The 23,520-nt window shown below is 37.6% G+C and overlaps 1 protein-coding gene across 3 annotated transcripts in view; it reads left to right on the plus strand.

Annotated features, from left to right (window-relative positions):
- Positions 1–19,969: 19,969 nt before the first annotated feature.
- The window catches only part of DCLK1 (doublecortin like kinase 1), a 359,681-nt gene continuing 356,130 nt past the window's right edge, over positions 19,970–23,520 (plus strand). For 2 of the 3 annotated variants that reach the window (XM_033235344.1, XM_033235370.1), the window contains exon 1: positions 19,970–20,281. The gene's annotated coding sequence lies outside the window, so the exon portion shown is untranslated. The remainder of the gene's footprint in view (positions 20,282–23,520) is intronic. The other variant, XM_033235334.1, reaches the window with a different exon arrangement.

The raw sequence follows: 23,520 nt of genomic DNA on the forward strand, positions 1-23,520 counted from the left end.
AAAATAAAACATGGGGCACCATATGTAACAGAATATTTGTGCTGGAGGAAGCAGTCAATGAAGGACCTTGGGAGAAGGTAGGACAGGATCATGGGTTTTGGAGTCAAATAACTCTTGTTATGAATCCTAGGTCTGCTATCACTAAGTAGACATGAAACCTAAAGCTAGTGACTTAAACTATAAACCTGGGTTTCCTCATTTGTAAACCTGGATACTTACTACCTGTTTCATGGGTTATCACAAATAAAGAATAAGCATACAAATTTACATTTGCAAAGCACAAGTGTCTGGTAAGACATAAGACTACTCAGTAAGTAAAAGTCACTCATAATTAATAAAATCAGAGGAACTATGTTCAACTATGCTCACCAGAAACACAGTTAGTAATAGTAATAAAGTATGTGAATAGTAATTCACATACTTTAGTAACAAAGAATGGTGAATCCCCATGTTCCAGGAATTTTGTTAAGTACTTTCTGATGTAATGTTTACAACAATTATATGAGAAGTATTATCACTTCTATTTTACAAGAGAAAAACTAAGATTCATGAAAGTTGCTTAAATTTTCTAAAATTTCACAACTAGTATAACCTGGGCTTTAAACAGGTCCTGTGTGTGGTTGACACTAGGCAGACTTAATCCCCTGCCCATTCAGGATTAGAATTTGTTACCTGCGGTTTGAATACTGTTGCTGATCTGTACATACTTAGCCAAGCTTTGGACTTCAATTCACTTCTCAGTTTAAATACTGTTTCCCAGAACCAAAAGTCTGTTTCAAAGAGTCAACTTCGTAATGAACTCCAATCTGTTCTTGGTCTCGAGTTGAAGACTGGGGTATGACCTGTAGCCTGATGCCATTGCTGATCTCAGTTCACTGGTTGAAGCCGTAGGAATAAAATCAGGCCACAGTACATTAAGGCCTCTGCTGGGCGACTCTCCATGATCAGTGCTCCTACCAGCCTGCCAGAGAAAACACATGTCCAACCAGTCACATGTGGGAAGTTAAGGGTGAGTGTGAGGTACCTGGCCAGGCCAGGACTGAGTAATAAATATAGAAACAAAAGAAACAAGACACATCATCACCTCACCTGCTACCAACATTAAATAATCTACACTTCACTCTAATACAAAGAAGGACTAGAAACCCTGTCCAGAAAGTACCTAGGGGTGGAAAGCAGTCAAATCAACTCCATTCAAAGCTACTGTAAGAAAAAAACCAGAAAACATATCAAAACATTACAGTTAGTACATATTCTTCATCCAAAACCAACAATGAAGCAGAAGAAAATTGTAATACAGCACTCCAAACTGAAGTAAATATTCTCTAATAAAAGCATCTTAAGATATTAAAAATACCTACAAAAATTGTAAAATTAAAAATGGACAAAACAAAGAAACTGGGAAAAATGAGAATAAAAGGTGCATTAAATAAAAAGTAAATAAGTTCAGAAAGAAATTCAAGAACAAATTATAAGGGGCTGAGTGAGCAGAGTTAAATGGAAATCTGATAATGAACATCAAGGTAAGAAAACAACAAAGAAAATAAAAATGAGACAAAGAAAGAAGTCAAAAATCAGAGAAGAAGTGGTAAAAGTAAACAACAGGCAATGAAGGTCCAATACACATGTAATGGAGTTTCTGAAGAAGGAAAAATAAAATAAAGGTACAGAACTAATATTTAAGACTGTAATATAAGAAATATTTCTGCAAACAAAAGAAAACTTGTGTTCTTACTGAAAGGGCTATCCAGGTCCTGGTTCTGGTCAGCCTGTAATCCCAGCTGCTTGGAGGCTGAGGCAGGAGGATGAGCTTGAGGTTACAGTCCTGGAATTTGGAAGCATCAACTATGATACATATCCTAGTAAAATAAGGAAAAATTGTCAGAGTCTCCAGGCAAAAAGATCACACTACCTGTACAAGTCAGAAAATTAGGCTAGCATCAGATTTCTCAAGAACAACATATAAAGGGAGGCAGTAATGAAGTAACATTTTCAAGAAACTCAAGGAAATAAAGGGTGATGCAAGGATTTACTAATGCAACCAGGATATTCTCCAAATTTCAAGACTATTTATGAAAAAACAGTTTTGAATGTGCAACAACTCAACAAATACAGCAGCACTTTCTGAGGAATCTACTAATGATGAGCTTTTCCAACCAATAAATAACTGTGGAAACTTTAGCAAAAGATGGTGAGAACTTAATATATTTAAGTATAGAGCTAATATTAACAAAGATGGAAACATCGGTGGAAGAATAATATGTAAATGCATGATGTTCTAACAAAGCAGAAACAATGCAACTTAAAGCGTGAGAGTAGGGGGAAAAAGAATGAAGACCACTGTTCCTTATATGTAGGTAATTTGTGGTATAAACTGAATTGTCTATGTACTTTTGTTGAAAATCAATTGTCCACATGTGTATGGGTCTATATCTGAATTCTTTGTCCTGTACCATTGATCTATTTGTCTTTCTTACACCAATACCATGGAATCATAATTACTATAGCTTTATAAGTTCTGAAATGAGGTAGTGTTAATCCTCTACTTTATTCTCATTTGACTAGGTTACTTTGACTCCTCCAGATTCCTTACATTTCCATGTGGATTTTAGAATCACCTTGCCAATTTATTCAAAACACTGTTAGGATTTTGACTGGGAATGCATTGAATCCATAGATCCATTTTGGGAAAAATTAACATCTTAACAATATTGGATCTAATGATCCATAAACATAATATCACAATATACCAGTCTATTTACTTAGGTTTTTACTTTCAGTAATGTTTTGTAGCTTTCAGGGTACAGGTCTTGTACATCCTTTGTCAGATTTTCCCCAAAGTATTTCATATACTTGCATATACTTTGATGCTAGTATGAATTGTATTGTTTATTTCATTTTAGCTTCTGATTGTTTGTTGCTAGTATAAATACAATTGATTTTTGTACATTGATCTTGTATCCTGAAGCCTTTCTAAACTCATTTATTAGTAGTTTCTTGGTAAATTTCATCAATTTCTCTAGGGTTGTCTGTGAATAGAAACCATTCACTTTTTCCTTCCCAATCTTGATAACTTTAATGTCATTTTATTGCCTTATGCCAGTTAGCTAAACCTCTAGAACAATGTTGAATAGAAGTAGAGAGGACTAGCATCCTTGTCTTCTTCCCGATATTGGTGAAAAGCATTCAATCTTGGACTATTAAGTATATTACCTGGAGGTTATTCACAGATGCTATTTTTCATATCAAGGACGTTCTCATCTTTTCCTAGTATGCTAAGATACATACTCAGTGCAGATGAATGAATATTAGAATTTTCCAACTGTTTTCTGAGTCTATTGAAATGATCATACGACTTTAAGGTTTTTTTTTGTTTTTTTTTTTTTGCTAACGGGGAATTAAGTTGTTTGAGTTATAAATGTTAAATCAACCTTGCATTCTTGAGATAAGTCTCACTTGACTCAATGAGCCGTAAGATACAATTTTTTATTATTGTTGGACTTGATTTCCTAAAATTTTGTTTAGAAATTTTGTATCTGTGTTTATGAATGATATTAATCTGTAGTTTTCTTTTTTTAAATAAGTTTTTTTTGTTAGGTTTTGGTATCAGACTAATGCTGGCCTCTAGAATAAGTTGTAAAGTGTTCCCTCCTCTTCAATTTTCTGGAAGCATCTGAATGGAATCTGTATTACATCTTTCAAAATTATTTGGTATAATTCATCATTGAAGCCATCCAGACCCAAAGTTTTCTTTGTGGGAAGGTTTCTTAAGTACAAATTCTGTTCCTTTAATAGACAAAGGGGTATTTAAACTCTTCATTTCTTCTTGAGTGAGCTTTGGTAGTTTGCATAAAGTTGTTCATTATATTCCCTTATTATCTTTTTAGTACCAGTACAGCCTGTAGTGATGTCACCTTTAACATTCCTGATGTTGGTAACTTGTGTCTTCCCTTTTTTCTCATGAGTTCCCTAGGTTTATCAATTTTACCAGACTTCTCAAAGACCCAGCTTTTGGTTTCATTGATTTTCTCCATTGTTTTTATGTTTTCTTTTTGAGTTCAGCTCTGAGTTTTATTATTTTCTTTCTTCTGCTTACCTTGGGGTTCAATTTGGAAAATGAGTTAGAAAGACCAGAGGTATTTTTTGAGGTGACTGAGGAATGTATAATGAGAATTAATTATAAACTCTAGGTTTTGGTAACTTTTCTTTACAAATACAAAAACCACTGTAGGGCAAATTATTTTGACATGTTTACTTATATTGGTTCTATTTCAACTGTGAATTACATTATGTTACTCTCAAGTACATTTCTTTTTAGTTTTCCCCACCTTTTGGCTTCCTATTTATCTTTCCTGAAATACATTTGCTCTCCAGGCACTTTCAATTATGCAATAATATCAGCTTGCTGGTATAGTAGAAGCAGCTCTGGCTTTTGAGACAGATTTGCTCCCAAATGCTTACTCTACCACATTATAATTTTGAGGCTTTGGAAAGTTATTTTAACTTTCGGTAAGCATATTTTTCTCTCTTTTTTTCTTTTTCTTTTTAAAGAGTCAGAATCTTGCTCTCTTTGGCCCAGGCTGGAGTGCAGTGGTACGATCATAGCTCACTGCAGCCTCAACTAGTAGTTGAGGCTCAAGTGATCCTCCCACTTCAGCCTCCTGAGTAGCTAGGACTACAAGTGTGCAACACCATGACTGGCTAATTTTTATATATATTTTTTGTAAAGACAAGATCTTGCCATGTTACCCAGGCTGGTCTTGAATTCCTGAGCGCAAGTGATCCTCCTGCCTCAGCCCCTAAAAGTGTTGGAATTACTGGTGTGAGCCATGGCTCCTGGCCGTAATTGTCTTAATAAGTAAATATGGAGCTAAAAGTCCTAGGTCAAAGTTGTTCTGAAGATTAAATAAGAGAATATACACAAAGTGGCTGCCGTGTACTAAACCCTCAGTCAATATTAGTTCTCTTTCTTTTTCAGTAATGATGTAGCCACTTCCTTGGCAGTCATTTATAAGAAGGCCTTGACTAGCTTCCTGTAGGTATAGCCTGGCAGCAACTGGCCTGGAGCTTCACACCAATTACCTCTCACTTTCTGTCCCAGAGCTTTTCTGAATCAGAACGTTTGTTGCCAGAAAGAATCTGCTCTACCCTCTGCCATGTGCAATTCTGTCTCAAAGAAAGTTAAAGTCTTGGACATCCTTGACAAAAGGGGGATGGGAACTAATGGATACATGTTTCCGAAGGCGTTTCACAAGGATCCTTGGATGGTCCAGTGGGATAATGCACAGTTGTCTACAGTATTGACCACCTTGACAATTTATCATCGTGCTATATTTCTTTCTTTTTTCCTTTCTCTCTCATACTACTTCATTCCTGCTTGCTGGACTCACTCCAAATAAACCACTTGCACCCAAGTTTTTGTTTCAGGATCAGCTGTGGGAAAAACTCAGGCTAAGGCAACATCTATTATGTACATTGCCTGTGCTAAATACTGGGAAAACAAAGTTGAGGAAGATAAATGCCTATCCTAGAATACTTCACAGTCTAATGCAGGAAACAGGTATTTAAACATATCATTTCAATACTATATGTTTATACAATTTACATTTACTGCATACTTGACATTTAACTCAATGCTTAATTCTAATTTACTAAATATATAACAGTTAAACAAATGGAAACTGTTTTGCATTTGTGCTCAACGCATAGTTTGTGAGAATCATCTAAACAAATATAAGTAACTGTATTTCCTACATTTTCACTGCAGTATAGTTTGCCATTACAAGAATATATCACATGTGATTTACCTACTTTTTTGTTGATGTCCACTTGGTTGTTTATATTTTTATATTTTTTCTGTTATAGATAGGGCTTCCAGGGGCATTCTTTTACCTGTGTTTTGGAGTACATGTGCAACAATTTCCCTTCTACCTATTTAGAGGTAGGTATGCTGGTACATAGAATTTGCTTATTATCAATTTTACTACATAGTACCTGACAGTTTTATAACGTGGTTATCTCAACATACACCTCTTAAAGCACCGTATAAGATTTCTGGTTTCTCCACAATCTCATCACAATTTATATTGTCACACATTTTCATTTTTTTAATTAAAAAATTCCTCATGCTATCCGGTCCATGATATATTGTCACACATTTCCAATTTGCCAGTGTAGTGTGTGTAAAATGGTATTTTGTGATTTTAATTTGAATTTCTGGGACTACTAAGGAGATTGAGCCTTTGTTCATGTTTATTGACCATGTTCATTCTTTTGTGAAATGCGTATTCAGGTATTTTTGCCTATTTTCTACTGAGATGTTTTAATTTTTAGTATAGAGGCTATTTGTACATTGTGTATTAATCCTTTATCAATTATATGGGTTGCAAATTGTGTCAACTTACAGTTTATGGTTTATCTTTTTAACTGTCTTTATATCTTTCAATAAATACAAATTCTTAATGCAGTATGAGTTATTCATCTTTTCCTTTATTCTTCGCATTTTCTGTATCCTTTAAAGACATACTCTCTTATCCTAATGTTGAAAAAATACATATTCTTCTACAAATTTGTTTACTATTTTTCTGTTCACATGAAAGTCTTTAATCCACTTGGAATTGCTTCTTGAGTATGATATGCTCTAGGGTCTTAATTTTATTTTATTTTTCCCCATTGGAATAACTGATTCACTTACTAAAAAAATCCTTCTTGTCCCTTCCGGTCTGCAGTGCCCACTCAGTCACAAAACAACTTTTCATACGCATGGTGTTCTGTTCTTGGGCTGTCTGTTCTGTTCCGTTTTTCTATTTGTCCATTCTTGCACCAATACCACAGTGTCTTAAATAATATAACCTTGTCTAGTAAGGCAAGCCTCTCTACTTCATTCTTTGTCTTCAACAGCATTTTGATTATTTATTCTTTGCTTTTTGCTTTCCAAAAAAATCCTAGAATAAGCTTGTCACACTTCACAAAAAGTTAAAATAAAAGCAAAAATATGGTTGGCATCTTTACTGCAATCACACTAAATCAACAGATCAATCTGAGGAAAATTTAAATTTTTTTATTTGATTAAATCAATCCATGAACATGGTATATCTGACTATCTATTTTAAGTTTGCTTTAATGTGTTTCAATATAATTTTATAATTTTTTCATGAAGATCTTACACATCTTTTCTAAGGTTTATATTCCTTGATACTTTGTATTTTAGTGCTATGATAAGTGATATCATTTAAATTACATTTTCTAGCTGTTTTGCTGGCATATAGAAATGTAACTAATTTTTGTATATTCATTTTATATCAACCTTACTAATTTTTCTCATGAATTGTAAAAATTTTTCATTAAATTTACTTGATTTTTCTATTCAGATGGTCATAATATCTAAGAATGATTTTCTAATCCTTGTACTTTTTATTTATTTATCTTTCCTTACTATGTTTGAACAGCAGTATAACAATAAGCATCCTTATCATCTCCCTTATTTAAAGAAAATACTTCAATATTTCTTCATTCAGCAGGATGACTGCAGTAGATCTGGGGGCTCCTATTTTGGGACTTCCCTTCTATTGCCAAGATTTTTTAAATCATGAATGCATGGTGAATTTTTATTTAATACTTTTCTATATCTGTTGAGATTATCACATGATTTTTCTCCCTTAAGCTATTTTAGTGATGAGTAACATCGGCTGATTTTCTTTTGTTAAGCCAATCGTGCATTCCTTGGATAAACTCTACTAGCTCAAGATGTGTTTTATTTTTTATATCTCTAGTTTGTCTTGACAATGTTTGCATCTATTTTTATAGATGAGATTGAGTTATAATGGTCTTTTTTTTAAAAAAAAACTGTTCTTGTTAGATTTTGGTATCATGCTTTTGCTAGTCTCTTAAAATAAATTGAGGGGAATGTTCTCTTTACTTATACTTAAGAATTATTTTTGCAGGATGGAAATTATTTGTTCCTTCAATATTTGGCAGAACTCACCTTTTTTGTGTGTGGGCCTGTTGTTTTCATTATGGGAACATTTAAATTCTGATTCTATATTTCTTTTCAAGTCAGTTTTGGTAAGTTATGTTTTTGAAGACTATTTCATCTAAGTTTTAAAATGTATTGTCATAAACTCTTATTATCTTTTAAATAACTGAAACATGTGCAGTTAGATCTGCTTTTTTATTCTTAATATTATTCACTTTCACCTTCATTTTATTCTTACTTTATCTTTCCAAAGTTTGATCTATTTTATTAGAGTTTTTAAGGAACCAGCTTTTGTCTCTGATGATTCTCTGTATTGTGTATTTGTTTTCTAGAACATTAAATCAATTCTGTATTAATTTTTTATTACCGTGTGACAAATGGCTGCAAACTGAGTATCTCAAAATTTTATTGTTTTATGTCTGGGTATGCTTAGCTGTATGCTCTGCTCAAGGTCTGACCAGGCTGAAATCAAGGTGCTAAGGTGGGGCTGGGACTATGATAAGGCATGAGCTCTTCTTCTAAGCTCACTGGTTTTGGCAGAATTCATTTCCTTATAGTTATATGGCTGAATTCCTATTTGTTTGTTGGCTCCTCAACTTCTACAGCTAAACACAGTTCTTTGCCATATGGCCCCAGCAAGCAGTTTACAACACGACTATTTGCATACCTCCAGGACAGAAGAAGAGCACCTGCTGAACCTTTGAATTTATCAGACCTCTGTCTCTGACCTCCAAACCCTCTTTTAAAGGGCTCAACTAATTAAGTCAGGCGCATCCACACTCAACAGAAATAGATTATGCTGGTTGTGTGCTCAAGGATGCAGAAATCTTGAGCACTATCATAGAATGTTTTCTGTCAGTAGTCCCTTATATTTGTCTTTTTATACGTCTTATTATGGCTTTATTCTATTGTTTTCTTTTTTTCTTTTTTCTTTTTCTTTTCTTTCTTTTTTTTTTTGAGACAGGGTATCGCTCTGTCGCCCAGGCTGGAGTTCAGTGGCACAATCTCGGCTCACTGCAAGCTCTGCCTCCCAGGTTCACGCCATTCTCCTGCCTCAGCCTCCCGAGTATTTGGGACTACAGGCACCTGCCACCACGTCCGGCTAATTTTTTTGTATTTTTTTTTTTTTTTTTTTTTTTTTAGCACAGACTAGGTTTCACCATGTTAGCCAGGATGGTCTCAATCTCCTGACCTCGTGATCTGCCCACCTCAGCCTCCCAAAGTGCTGGGATTACAGGCGTGAGCCACCGCACCTGGCCTGTTGTTTTCTTTCTAACTTCTGAAGTTAGATGCTTAGTTCATTGATTTTCTAAAGTATTTTCTAAAGTCTATTATGATTTATCCTTTGAACAATGTACAACTAAGAATATTTCAAATAGTTTAAATATATAGATTTAATTTTTTTCCCTTTGATTACTCATTTCCTATTTAATTGCATTGTAGGGAAGAATATTGACTGTATGAATCAGTATTTGGAAATTTGCTGATTTTTTTTCTATTTTCTTTTTATAATTCTTTAATTCTTGCCTCATATTATTAAGGTCATATTATTTTGTGCTGGTAGGTAGAAATAGATTGTATGTTTTTGATCAATTAACCTTTTTATCATTATGTAAGACTTAGAAATTTTTACCTTAATATACTTATTTGAACTTTGTTAGTATTTACATGGTATATTTTTTCCATCTTTATATTTCAAATTTTATCATCTCATTATATTTTAAATGTGTCTCTTATCAACAACATAGAGCTAGATCTAAAAATTCCAGTCTAGCAATTTGGCCTCTTAAATGGAGTTTTTAGCATAGTTATATTTTTGTAATTACTAAAATATTTGGGTTATTTTCAGCATCTTATTTTGTGCTTTATAATTGTTCCACTTATTCTATGTTTCTTTCACTTTCCTTTCATATCTTATTTTACATTAATTTTAAAAATTATATTATTTTTCTCTATTATTTTGGAAATTATACACCCTTTATTTATCAATTAAAATTTGCTTATTCTAGAAATACATTTTAAAGAATTTAAGTGAGAACTTATGGAAAGTAAACATTTTTAGTCATAGTTCCTCTGAAGAATATCTTGTTGTCACCCTTATTTGTGAGAATGATTTTCTTTAATACACAATTCTATGTTGATAATTATTTTCTTTTTGCCTGTTGAAGATACCATTCTACTGTTCTCTGGCTTCCATTTTACTCCTCCCAGGTTCATTATTTGCAGTAATTATGTTCTATAAACTCACTGTTAACACTGAATTATTAAATACTGAGCCACTTCTCCTAGAGAAAATAGATGGTGAGGTTCCATGAGCATGTGGTCACAACATTTTCATCAGCTTATCAATACATAACCTTGTTTTTTATGTGTTTCTGTTTAAAAACACCTTCTTTAATCTATATTGTTGATTAATTAACATTGAACTTGCAGCCCACAGCACTGTACTCACATCTGAATGCAGCTTCTGTAACACGTGTATTTTCCCCTAAAGACACCTCGTAGTCTTCTTGTTCTTAGGAACACTAACAGTATTTCAACACTATACTTGAGAATTTTAAACTGCAAAATCACCAACAAAAAGCACAGAAATCGAAAAAGATGCTACTAAATAGACTGTGAAAAAGACACATGTTTATAGTGTAAGAGCTAACACTCTAATAGTATATATGTCAATTTTATTTTTAAAATGTTTTGATAAAATTTTGATTTTCTTAGACTTCATAAATCTGGGGCTTAATATTTGTCATCAGTTCTTTAAGAATGCTCAGCCATTTCTTCTTCAAGTTTTCTGTCACCCATTTTCTCCCTCTTTCTTTTTCTGGGACTCTAGACATATTTTTGAACTCTTTACTTTGTTATTTATGACTCCTAACTATTATTTAGTGTCTTTCATTTCTTTGTCTCTCTGTGTTGCATTATGGATTCATTCTTTAAATCTAATTTCCAGTTTACTAAATCTTTCTGCAGCTGTATCAAATCTGCTGAAAAAGTCATTGTTTAGACTTTAATTTCAGTTGGTTTCTTTAATTTTTACAAGTTCTTTTTGATACTTTTTTTTCAAATATTATTGGTCTTTTTAAAAATCCCTTGCTTTTGGCTTGAAATCTTTATCCTCTCTTCTATTATGTTAAACATACTACATATATGCATATATTTTTATATCCCGTGTCTGATAATACCACTATCAGAAGTCATTTTAATTCTGATTCTATTTTTCACTTTTTTCTAGCTCATATTCCTGATGCTTTCTTTATTAATCTATTTAGTGTTTCTTCCTCCTCTTCTTCCTCTTCCCCCTTCTACTTCTTCCTCTCCCCCTCATCTTCCTTTCTTTTCTTCACCATTACCCTATAATCTTTAGAAGTACATTAGTAACAATTTTTTGAGAGTTGGCTTGAAGATGTATTTCTTCAGTGAGGACTCAGTTCACTTTTCCTAAATGCCTGAAAACCATTTTAAACTGAACTGAGAGCTTCAAGGCTTTTTAGGTCACCAGGACAGTATGAATTTAGGCTGCAAACCTACATGAGGCCCAGAGTGTATACCTAAATTCTTAGGGAATATTTTCCTCCTTAACCTAAAACAAAATTTTGAGATAGGCACCCTTTCTCTGAGAGTGTATGGGGTTTCCTTTTCAGCATTTCATGATAAGCATATTTTGGGTTTTGTCTTCAATCTTCCTGCATTAGGAGGCTATGAAAACTAAAGCTCAGTGCCCTCAGGGTAAAGCCAGTTTGAGTTCTTTTTCCCTTTGTGTGTGTATTTGTTACTTGAACCACACCCACAGATCTTTATCAAAACAGTATATTCTATCATTTGGCCTCACATTGTATTAGAACCAAGAAGGGTAGGAGAGTTTTCCAGAGTTTGGTGTCACATCCATGCATACTAGGTTAGTGTTGTGAAAGTTCTGAACACTGGGTAGGGTGCAGTGGGAGGGGAATATGTTTCACTCTTTGCGCAGTTCTTCAAACTATTTTCTTGAATTTTCTTTTCAAACTGCAAAGCCAGAAAGTGTTCATGCAATAGGGCATTAGCATAGAGATACACAGAGAAAAGGGCAACAATCTGTCTCCCCCACTATTGGCTCCTTAACAGCGAATATTTACACTTTTGGATGCATGTTTATCCTTAGTTCTGTAAGCTCATACAATTATATGCAAACAGATACACAATACAGATTCTCTTTCTTTCTCTTCATTCCCAAATGAGATCATACTATAAATATCTCTGCCACTTGCCTTTTCATATAACAGCATATCATGTTCCTCCATGTCAATATATGTAGCCTAATTCATATGTTATTAATAGAAGCGTGTTATTCTGCAGTATGTATATATGTGCTCCAATTTATTCAGCCATTTCTCTATTTATAAACAGTAGTTTTCCTGCCAGAATTTTTACCATTGATGGTAGGGAAAGATCAGCAATGAACATTCTAGACACAAGCGCTTATGTACTGGTGCTTTTATTTTTGTAGAATAGATCTTGCTGGATCAAAGACTCTGTTTGCGATTTGCTTTCCAAAAAAATTACAGCTATTGTATAAGAGTGTCTTTTCTTCCATATTTTAGCCAACAATATATTTTATCAGTCTTTCTAATAGATGCCAGACTGATGAGGGGAAATGTGTCTCATGTTTGCCTTGTTTACTTCGACCTGAATTTTCAATAAGGTTGAGCATCCTTCCATATGATTAATAGCCATTTGCCTCAACTCTAATGTGGAAAACTGCATACACTTTATTCATTTTTCTATCAGATTGCTTGATGTTTACCTATAAATTTCTGTGGCTCTTTGTAAGTTAGAAAGAGTAATCTTTGTCTGTCATATATATTTCAAATATTTTTTTCCAGCCTATCATTTGTTTTTTGACTTTGCCTTTGGTGTATGGAAATTTTTATCAGTTTCATTGAGCTATTAATTTACATACAATAAAACTGACCTGTTCTAAGTGTACAATGTGGTAGATTTTGACAAATGGGTAATGGTATGTAACCATCACCACAATGATGATATAGAAGTTTCATTATCCCACATATTTTACCTGTCCTTCTTTGTAGCCAATCTTTTCCCAACTCTAGCCCTGTGACCACTGATCTGGTTTTCTTGCCCTTTCTGGAATTTCATATGAATGAAATTATGCAGCATGTAGTCATTTGTGCCTGTCTTTTTTCACTTAACATAATACCTTGAGATCCCATGTTGTATCAGCAGTTCCGCTTTTTAAATAGCTGAATAGTGTTCCATTGTATGCATAGTCCACAGTTTGTTTATCCATTCACCAGTAAATGTTTATTTCAATTGTTTTATCTAATATGAATAAAACTGGTAAAAAATTTTAAACACAAGTCTGCATAAACATATTTTTCTTTTTCTTGGGTATATATCTAGGTATGGGATTGATGGGTCACAGAGTAGGTACAAAAACACCGGCAAATTATTTTTCAAAATAATTGTATCATTTTGTATTCCAAACAGGGATGATGAAGAACTTCAGCTGCCTAGCCTCCTCCCCAGCACTTGGTATCGTCAGTCTTTTTATTTTTAGTTATTCTGTTGGGTGTGCAATGGTATCTCATTGTGGTTTGGGTTTGCATTTCCCTAAAGACTAAAGATGTTCGGCATTCTTATGTATTCTTTGGTGATGCGTCTATTCAAATCTTTTGCCTTTCTACCCCTCTTTTTTGTTCTGATCCCTGTTGAGCTGTAAGAGATCTTTATTCTGGATGCAAGATCTTTATCAGATATATATTTTGCAAATTTTTTTGCTACTTTGTGGCTTGCCTTTTCATTTTCTTAACAGTGTCTTTTGAAGAGCGAAAGTTTTTTAATTTCATAAAAACCATCTTAACTAATTCTTACTTATGTTTCATGTTTTTGGGTCTTCTCTGACCTTTCTATAGCCAAAGGTCACAAAGATGTTTTTCCCATATTTTATTCTAGAAATTTTATTGTGTCAGTTTTTGCATTTAGATTTACGTACATTTGAGTTAATTATTAAGTGAAAGAAGTTATAATACAATACATTACATCCATTAGCATCCTACATTTTTCTATTTAAAGTTACACTTTTGGTATATATACATATACATGAAAAAATTTAGAATATATATGTACCAAACATATTTTGATTTTTTTCACTTAAAAGATTACCAACAGCAGAAATGTAGTACGTTTTCTCTTTGTTTAAAAGATGCCTTTGAAAATCCACTTCTACAAATTAAATTAAAGTTTAAAAGACTCCTTGGGATACATTAAAAACTTGCCAATGACTCTTTGACTTTACTTATAAAGTTATTCAGTCTACAGGTGTATTTTATAAAAGGACAAGCACTATTGTATGAGCCCCTAATTTAAAAAGTTCCAGGTGTTTCAGGTGAGGTCTGATTCATGCTTAGAAGATTTAACATAACTATTGTGACTTCTTAAATATTTGTATTCTATAGAATCAGTGAGAGTTCTCAGAAAATATAATTATATAAAATATAATTAATAGAGTAGTATACAGTACTTTAATGTAAGTATACATTAATAAATATAAAAAGTAAATTGTTTGTCTCTCAAAAATTTTTGGAACTAAGAGTGTGGCTCAATAAAGTTCTATTCAAAAGCATTTTAGGGCTTGGCATGGTGGCTCATGCCTGTAATCTCAACACTTTGAGAGGCCAAGGCAGGTGGATTGCTTGAGCCCAATAGTTCCAGACCAGCCTGAACAATATAGTAAGACCTCATCTCTACCAAAAATAAAAAAAATTAGCCAGGTTTGGTGGCAAGTGTCTGTAGTCCCAGCTACTCAGGAGGCTGAGGTGGAAGGATCACTTGAGCAAGGGAGGCTGAGGCTGCAGTGGGCCGTGATCATGTCACTGCACTCGTGGCATGGATGACAGAGTGAGACCCTGTTTCAAAAAAAAAAAAAAAAAAAAAAAAAAAAAAAACCAAGATGTATTTTAGCAAAGGTGACTATTTTTGAGGTTAATTTTAAGATCCTTAAGTAAAATTTTCATTATTTTGGGGGAATTACTCCATGCCTTGGGGCAGTGATAGAATATATAAGTAAGTATACATTCTTAAGTTACTTTTCTAAAATCCTTGTGTCAAGAATAACCTGTAATTTTACATAATTTTATTTTTCACTTGGAGATGCCATATTTAATCCATGGACTTAAAGAACTTTGCAGATTTGAATACTTTGCTAAGTTCAGGTTTACTTCTCTGCTTAAAATCCTTCAGTGATTTTCTTTTTCTTTAGAACAAGTCCATATTCCTTAATAAGGCCCTCAGGATGTGGGGTGCTGGCCCCTGCCCACCCTTGCAGCTGCCTCTCTCCACTCTCTCTGCCTGTGCCCCAGCCACTCTGCCCAGCTTTTCTTCCTTGAACAAGCTGCTTCCCACTCAAAGTCTTCACTCAGCTGTTTCTTCTGCTTGGAATAACGCCCTTCCCCCTTGTTGCCTGGCAAACTTCAGGTGTTTGCTTAAATGTTACTTCCTTAGGGAAGAAACGCTCTCCTTGAAGTTATTTGTGTTCTTTTCCTTCATGGTACTTAAATAATTATTTGTGTAAGTATGGGTTTAATCCAATCTCCCTACAAGCTACCAATGCCTGGGCACAGGATATTTGTAACTCTATCTCATGATTGTATTACTTCTACCTAGCATGGTGCCTGGCACATTGGAGACACTCAAAAATTACTTATTAGATGAATGGATGAATGAATGAAAATTTATGTGGTCTATGAATACTCATGACCTCAAAATGGCATTGAAGTCAAGTATATAATCCTTGATATAAAAATGTGAATTTTTCCTATCACTGGATCTCTAGATAATTATTTTCTGGAGGGAACATGTTGACCTCTAATTACTTGAGTACATTGAGAGAGTCATTGGCCATCCGCCATCAACCTGGAGAGAGACTGTAGGCAGTAAGGTGATGGAGCCTGCTGTGACCATGTTCTGTTGAAAGTTTTTTATCAACAACTGAGATGATGATGTTGGTGCAGTGTTAATCAGACTGATAGGATGCTGGAGGGATCATTCAAGTATAATATGCCCTTATTAGGATCCAAAAGGATCTCACTCAACAGATTTGAATGGGGGATCAAATAACAATATACAACGTTAATAAAGGAAAATTCCAAGTGGGCACTGGACTTAGGTCTCCTAAATCTAATTGAACAAATGCAGAATGAGGGGTCTTAAGAACAAAACATGTGAAAACCTTGGAGATTTTTATTGACTGGATGAGTCAATAGCATGGCATGCCTGTCAGAGACATTGATTAGATGTTAGGCTCCTATAATGGAAGCACCATGTCAACAGTCAATGAAGTCATGGAGCTTCCCTAGTCAGACCACCCCTGCTGTGCCATGTCCAGTTCTGGGAGGCAGATGTGGAGGGAGATACTGACAGTTGCACTGCTGTGAGCATTTCCAAAGATGTCAAATGAGAAGCAGTTGAAGGGCTGAGGATTCCTAGTTAATGAGGAGTCAAATTTGGGAGAAAGTAATGAGACTGTCAAGCAAAAGCCAAGACCATTTGATTTGTTCTCCACAGGTCTAAAGGGTAGACCCAGGGTGCACAGGAAAATTCCAGGGAAGTGGATCTTAGTTGAATTTGAGGAGCTGTCCAGCAGGGAAGTGGGCTGTGCAGAGTTCCCCTTCACTAAAGCAAATTACATTTAGGCAGGAAACGAAGAAAAGAGCTTTCGGAAGCTCTCTGCTAGTTTACAGAGGTTCTGTCAGAGTAGTAGGGGCCTTTCTTCCTCTGTGCAGGTCCAGAATCTCATGTAGTTTGGACCTCAGCATGTTTAGAGTTCCAAACCAAAGGTAAACAGCCAGTTAAAACAATTTATTTTAAAGATCTCATTTACTATGTCTAGAATTCCATGATCTATCCTAACTCTCAAAGGGATAATCTTATTCCTCTTCACTTTTGCCACAGAGGCAACAGAATGGAGGCTGGAAGACAACTTGTTGTGGAGGGAATTCATGCACTGGGTAAAAATTGATAGGCTTCTGCCAAGGTCTCACATCACCAAGTTTCTGTGATTCTAGTAGAAGCCAGAAGTATGTTCTCTGTAATTAGAGGGAATTAGATAAACTATCAGGAAATGCTATAGTCTTCAGAAGAAAAGAAATACAAAGGAAAATCAGACTGATGATTATGTTCTGTGAAGATGCTCCTCACAATTGTGGCAGCCACTACATATACACAGTCCCCCAACCCAGGAGCACTATATGCCCATAGCCACAGAGGAGAGATTATGAATGAGCCAGAGCAAATCCTTCCTCCTGGAGGGAAAAATAGGAAGTGTATCTCTTCCTGCTCATATTCTCATTCTACAGTTCTACTTGAATCTACGTGATTAAGCATATTGTTTATGAATAAGGCAATGAAAAGAACCTGAAAAGAGATACATCATGAATTAAAAAGTATTATTCCGAAGAATAATAGTTCTCTGTCTCTTTCCTGGTTTGCACTAAAACCTTACATTCAGGAAGACAAGCACACTTAGATAAGATTGTCTATCCACTATGTTGCCAGAGGTGAAAGTGCAAATGTCCTCATGAGAAGTTTAGTCCAAAGACACGTTTGAGGGGACCCATCACTAAAAGAAGCAATGTTCATGGTAGCAAGGAGTTAACTCTCTGTTATGAAGTAATAAGCTCTTTGATTAAAAGACTGCATTTTCCAAAAAAGATTACACTTTGCACTAGAATTTGGTATTGCTTTATAAGCATATGGCCTTAGCAATTGAAAAACTGACTTGAATTTTAAAACATAGGCATTTTAAATCTTGAAGTTGGGCTTGACATTTTTAAGCTACATGACTGTGGGCAAATGATGTAACCTCTCTATGTCTAAATTCCGTCATCTGTAAGATGAGGATAATAATGTCAATGCCTACCTTGCATGGTTCTTATGAGAATGAAATAAGAAAATGTATAAAAGCTGCCAGCATGACAAAAAGCAAGCACAGAGTTAATGGGAGCCACTGACAGAGCTGGGGCCTAGTGATTTTCAACCTGTAGGATACAGAGCTGTGTCTGCTTGGGGAGGCAGTTGGGGTACAGCTTAAATAGCGTTTGCTTTTGGGAGCTAGAGTGAGATCTTCATTACTTTCAGATGATCCTGGGGAAAAGGATATATTAATTCCATTCACTTCTTTGATCAATACCTTAGTGATGTAAAGGAAGTAGCATTCGTTTTTGAAAATTACTTGAATTAGGAGTTTTCTAGTTAAATTTCATTTCATTAAGGAATTATTGTTGAATATAAATTAGATTTGCCAAAGGCTTAAGCTACCCTGGAATGAACTTCAGTACCAGCCTGCTGTCCTGGACTAAATGATATGACCATGATGTAGGGCCAATGTAAACTATTTAATGTGCTCATCTACTTAATTATCAGTTACCCCCTGGTTTCCTTAAAGAGCTAATGATGCTCAACTGTTTCTAGTGAGAGCACTTTGCTACCAAGAGACTCAAACACAAAGGTGTTTTTCTGAACACATTATATGCATGTGCTAGGAAGAGGTAAGACGCTGGTGAGTTACTTAAAGCTCTTAAGAAATGACCCTAGTAGAATATCCGTAGGGGTTATGAGATGAAATTTATTTCCTGGCTTAGCATTTTGGAAGAAATCACTTGGCATTTGTCATTGGCAAGATAAAAAGAAGCTCTGATTTCTGTTCTCCAGAAGATGTACTTGGCTTCTTCCTTTCTCTTAATTTACCCCCATGGCTCTCATTTTGCATCAGAATGTGAAAGAATAGGCTTACTACTTTGCATTTAGTTAATTTGTTGAGTTCACTGTACTCTCATCTCTGGGCTATTAAATAGTTCAAAAATAAATATTGCATCACTTGTGGAATATGTAGCATGGATCTCATTTGAGCTGTGTTTTAAAACAAATGGTAATTATTTAGGATTTACATCATGCTTGGAAAGTATTTCAGAACAGTACTTTTTAATAATAAGTAGTCAAATACATAACTGGGATCAATGGACAAGAGAAAAATAAAATTTTAATTTTCCATTGAAAGGTGTAGGCTCAGGAAGAGAGAAAAATACTTATGTGTATTTGTATACTTAGGTGTATTTGGGACAAACACAAGTCGTGGGCGACAGGATTGAAAGTCAGATTAACTGGATCAACATTCAGGCTGCATACTGAGCCAGTCTAAGATTTCACCGAAATCTGGGAGCTGCTTCCACTCCCTGGACTTTTGTGCAAAGACTGGAGGAAGCTGTGAACAGCCTGGGCTAGGAGAACATTCCCGCTTTGGGAGGAGAGGCTCGCATGAGCTCATGGGGCTTTCCACCGCAGACCCAGCCTTGGCAGCCACAAAGTGTCCAATAGTGAAACCTGGCCCTTAAGTTCTCAAGGGCCTGTTGGAACATATTTGACTCTAAGCAGAGGTCACTATTCCAAGGGTGACTCATGTCTTGGGGTCAAGTGGAGATGATGGGTGTGGGATCCATGAGCAGATCGAGCTCTTCCCAACGTAGGGGGCACCAGAGTGCATAGCTTGGGAGGGTTGGTCATCCGAAGAGGCGCTGCGTAGATGCATCCGGGGCAAGAAGGATGAGAGGGTGATCCACTGGCTTCCATACCCTGGGAAAGGTGTCAGACCGTGAGGTCACATCGAAAGGTATGGGTGTGGGTACCTCCTTCCCTCCCTCGACGGTGGGGGCCTCATCTCTGAGCCATATCACCCCTCTGCCTTGCACACTTCCTGGCTCAGACTCAGCCCTGTCCACGTTCTCTTCCACCATCTGATCTGCCCCCACCTCCTAACGACCACTTCTGGGGACTAAGGAGGTTTAGGGGTGTAGTCAGGCCAGATGCACCGAGGTCGCTGCGGTGGGAATAGGGCGCTGGGAGGGAGGAGGACCTGGGACGCAGCCGTGGTGGGTGCGCCCTGCCAAGAAGGGCGGGGGCGACGGGGCGCGCACGCGGAGGAGGAGGAGGTGGAGGGAGAAGGGAGGGCGTGTGAGCGAGAGAGACAAGAAAAGGGAGCGCGCCTGCCGCCGCCGCCCTCCTCTGGAGAGAGAGGCTAGAGTGAGGCTGTGCGAAGCGCTGCATTTCAATGAGGACCGGCCGAGGCACATCCCTGCAATAGTGGCCGCAACCGAGACGCCGCGCTCCAGCAGCTGCTGCCGCCCAGCCCGGCCCCACCGCCGCCCCCCAGCCCTGCAGCCCCTCAGCCCCAGCCGCGCCTAGCCCGGCGAGGACAGTACCAGGAGGCGGCCCCCAGCACGGCCACAAAGACCCCCGGCGGCCTCTCTCCGCGAACCGGTGCGTGGTTTGCCTTCCCTGGGGACGGAAGCTGAGGAGAGGGCGGCCGGGGGACTCCGCAACGCCCGCTCCGCCCGCAGCCGCGGGGCGCCGAGGGCAGGGCGGGCGCTCAGCTCGGCCCCGCCGCCCCGCCCGCGGTTCCTCGAAAGGCGGCCGCCCTGCCCTGGCCAGCCTGGCCCGACCCGGGGGGGTTGCGTGCGGGCGGCCCCGGGGCTGCTGGCACCTGCCTCTTTTGTTTGGTGCCATGGGTCTTTAAACCTGGAGTCGGGCGAGCGGGCCCTCCCAGGTTTTTCGCGTTGTTAGTGGAGATGGAGAGCCGGGGCGGAGGAGCTGGGAGAGGTGCTTATCATTGTCAGAACTGGCTGCGGAGCGGGAACCAAGGAAGGAGTGGCCGGGCCCGGCCTCTTATTGTGTGTGTGCTTTTCCGTGTGCCCGGGCCAGAGATGTGTGCTTGTGGATGGGGTCGATTCGTGCGTGGTGGTGGCTGCAGCGTGGGTGTTGCAAGTACGTTTGCAGGATCTCAAGTTCCTTTAGGGACAGCGAGGCTGCCTCATGTTCAAATTAGTACCTGCAGTGCTAAAAGCATGCAGAGAGGAAATGGCATTTTTCCTCCTAGTGGGAGCGCACGCACAGCCCCGCAATGCCCCACAAAAGAGGCTGCTTTTGAGAACCAGGTTTGCGCGGAATTGCTGCTGGATTTGGCAAGGAGATGCTTGGTCGGTCAGAGAGCAGATGAAAGGTTTCATTCAAACCGGCTCCCTCTCTGCTGCACCTGTGAGTGTGTCCAGGCACGGTGCACACACGTTCAGCGACCACACTGCGGGGTGTTTCGTGAATACATTTTATGACTGTTCCTAAATATATTGCCTTTCAGTGGGAAAGGAAAGTAGGACAGCGTTTTAAGTTTGAAATGTCACATGGATGCGGGTCAGAAGGGATTTTTAAGAGAGGTCATATAGAGGAAAATTATAAAAGATATGCACACACCCTGTGATGTCTACGTCCGTGGTGGTGCACAGGCCTGGAAGGTATGTGTGTGCCTTTTATTCCACGGCAGTCCACCTGAATCTTAATCCTTTAGTTAAAATATGCCTTGGGACTTCCAGGTCCAGCATCTATTTAGATGTGGTAGCATTTATGCTATTTTTTTTTCTTAGTATGTATGTGTGTAAATTTCTGAAACAAGAACCATGTGCTCATCGAGAGAAGGATGAACATGGATTCCTCAAAATGGTGAGAAATCCCACTGAGAACACTCAGGGATGTTGGTTTCTTGAAATGGCAGGATTTATAGGAAAAGCTCTGATGAAAGCCAGTCGCCCTTCTTCCCTCCAGTGTCTGTGGTCGCTGTGGTTGAGGCGCTGTGGTTACCATCCTGGTGCCACTGCACATGTGCACTCAGGCCCTTGGCCACCTATGGTCTCTGAACATTGAGCTGTGTGTTCTCGCAGGCTTCCTGTGCAGAAAGTGTGAACCTGTGGAAGGCCGGCGGATCTTCAGAAGCTCATGCATGGTTCAAATGTATGACTAAGCCAAAGTGAGGGAAAGAACACCTATTTTGTTGCCACGAATAATTACCAGCACACTACGGTGTGGAGTGTGCTTCATTTAGAGGTAGCTGTAGCCTTGAAAATGATTTCAGTCTGAATATGGTTTCTTTTGTCGACACCGTTGCCCACTTTTGGACAGATTCAGGGAAGGGAAGTAAAAGGTGTAGCCCTGTCCTGGATGAACCTGTGATCCAGTTTGAGGAAATATGCAAATAAAATGAAACAAAGTAAACCATTTTTCTATTTTAAATTGTTCTTTTCTGCTCTTTTCATCTGGTGTGGGAATTCTTGGTCCTAAAAGCCCGTTCTCCCAGGGAATTCAAACGATTGCCAAATTATTTGGCCTTTGCCAATTGTCAGTCACGGAGAATTCGAAGTGCACTCTTTCTGGTAACAGAACTGTGCCATCCTTCCCTGTGACCCTGCTTGTTTTCTTTTAGTTTATATCAATTTGGAAGGAAATCCCCAAACTCCTAGTGTTGGGAGAATGATCACTGCCTTTAAGAATAAAACACAAACTTCAAAAGCGAGGTTGGCCTTTATAATTTACAAAATGTTGAAGAGCTTAGTGAGTTGGTGTGAGTACTGGGAGTGTCTTCCACTCCACCCCCAAGACACACCCCCTCTTAGAAGACAAGAGAGCTCACTTTAAAAACATATAAATTAAAAAGTAAGGGCAGTTACCATTATCATGGGCAAAAATTGGTTCTGTTTCACAACTAATGCCTACAGGATTGGATATCAAGTGATCATTGTTTTACAGTTATCTAACTTCAAAATCAGTGAAACCAGTTCAGAGCTGCCTATATATGGTATAACTTTTTTTGAAAAATGCATATTCTGACTACTATGAGTTATTAAGATGCATGAAATAGTTTTCATATTTGTAGGGAAAAAAGTACACTGAACTCATTAACACTCCAGGTTTAAATCACACTTCATTTCTCCCTCCCCAGACCTTCAGTGGGGTCAGCAATGGATCCATAAGCAGCTAGATAGAATCAAGAACATCAGAGGCCTGCTGACCACTGCTTCCTCTGTGTGCAGATGAGGTCCGGTTCAGTTATGTGGCCTGTCCAAGGTCACTGAGCTAGTTAGGAGTGAGCACTTACAAAATCTTGCTTCTCATGCTGAAGAGCAACCAGTTTCAAAGGAGCAAGGGTTGGAAAACACCAACTTTGGAGTTACAGTAAATCTGGGTTCAAATCTCAACCCCTCAGTTATAATTTTGGGACCCTGGATTAATTCCATAGTTACCTGAGTACTGATAGTATTACCTACCTTGTTGGATTAATATGAGGTTTAGAAGAAAATTTGTAGCATATTATACAATTGATTGATGAGTGATATAATAAGTATTGCTTTCTTCCACTTCATTTCTGGAGTACCAAATCTCTAGCCATGCTTTCGGGTGTGAAATTTTAGCCACTCTGAATGGATCAGAGGTCAGTTTACTGAGGGTCAAAGAAAGATTGGGGAGACAGTGGTACTTTGGTGAGTTTTGGATGACCTTCAGAAAGGTGATGTCCATCTATATGGTGGGACTTGGGAAGTGCTTGTAAGGTTCTTGCTCCAAATTTTCCATTTTCTTGATATTCTATTTCTTTTTTTTTTTTTTTTTTTTTTGAGGCGGAGTCTCGCTCTGTCGCCCGGACTGGAGTGCAGTGGCCAGATCTCAGCTCACTGCAA

The sequence above is a fragment of the Trachypithecus francoisi genome, unplaced genomic scaffold (assembly GCF_009764315.1).
Source record: "Trachypithecus francoisi isolate TF-2019V2 unplaced genomic scaffold, Tfra_2.0 Contig01461, whole genome shotgun sequence".
Lineage (NCBI taxonomy): Eukaryota > Metazoa > Chordata > Mammalia > Primates > Cercopithecidae > Trachypithecus > Trachypithecus francoisi.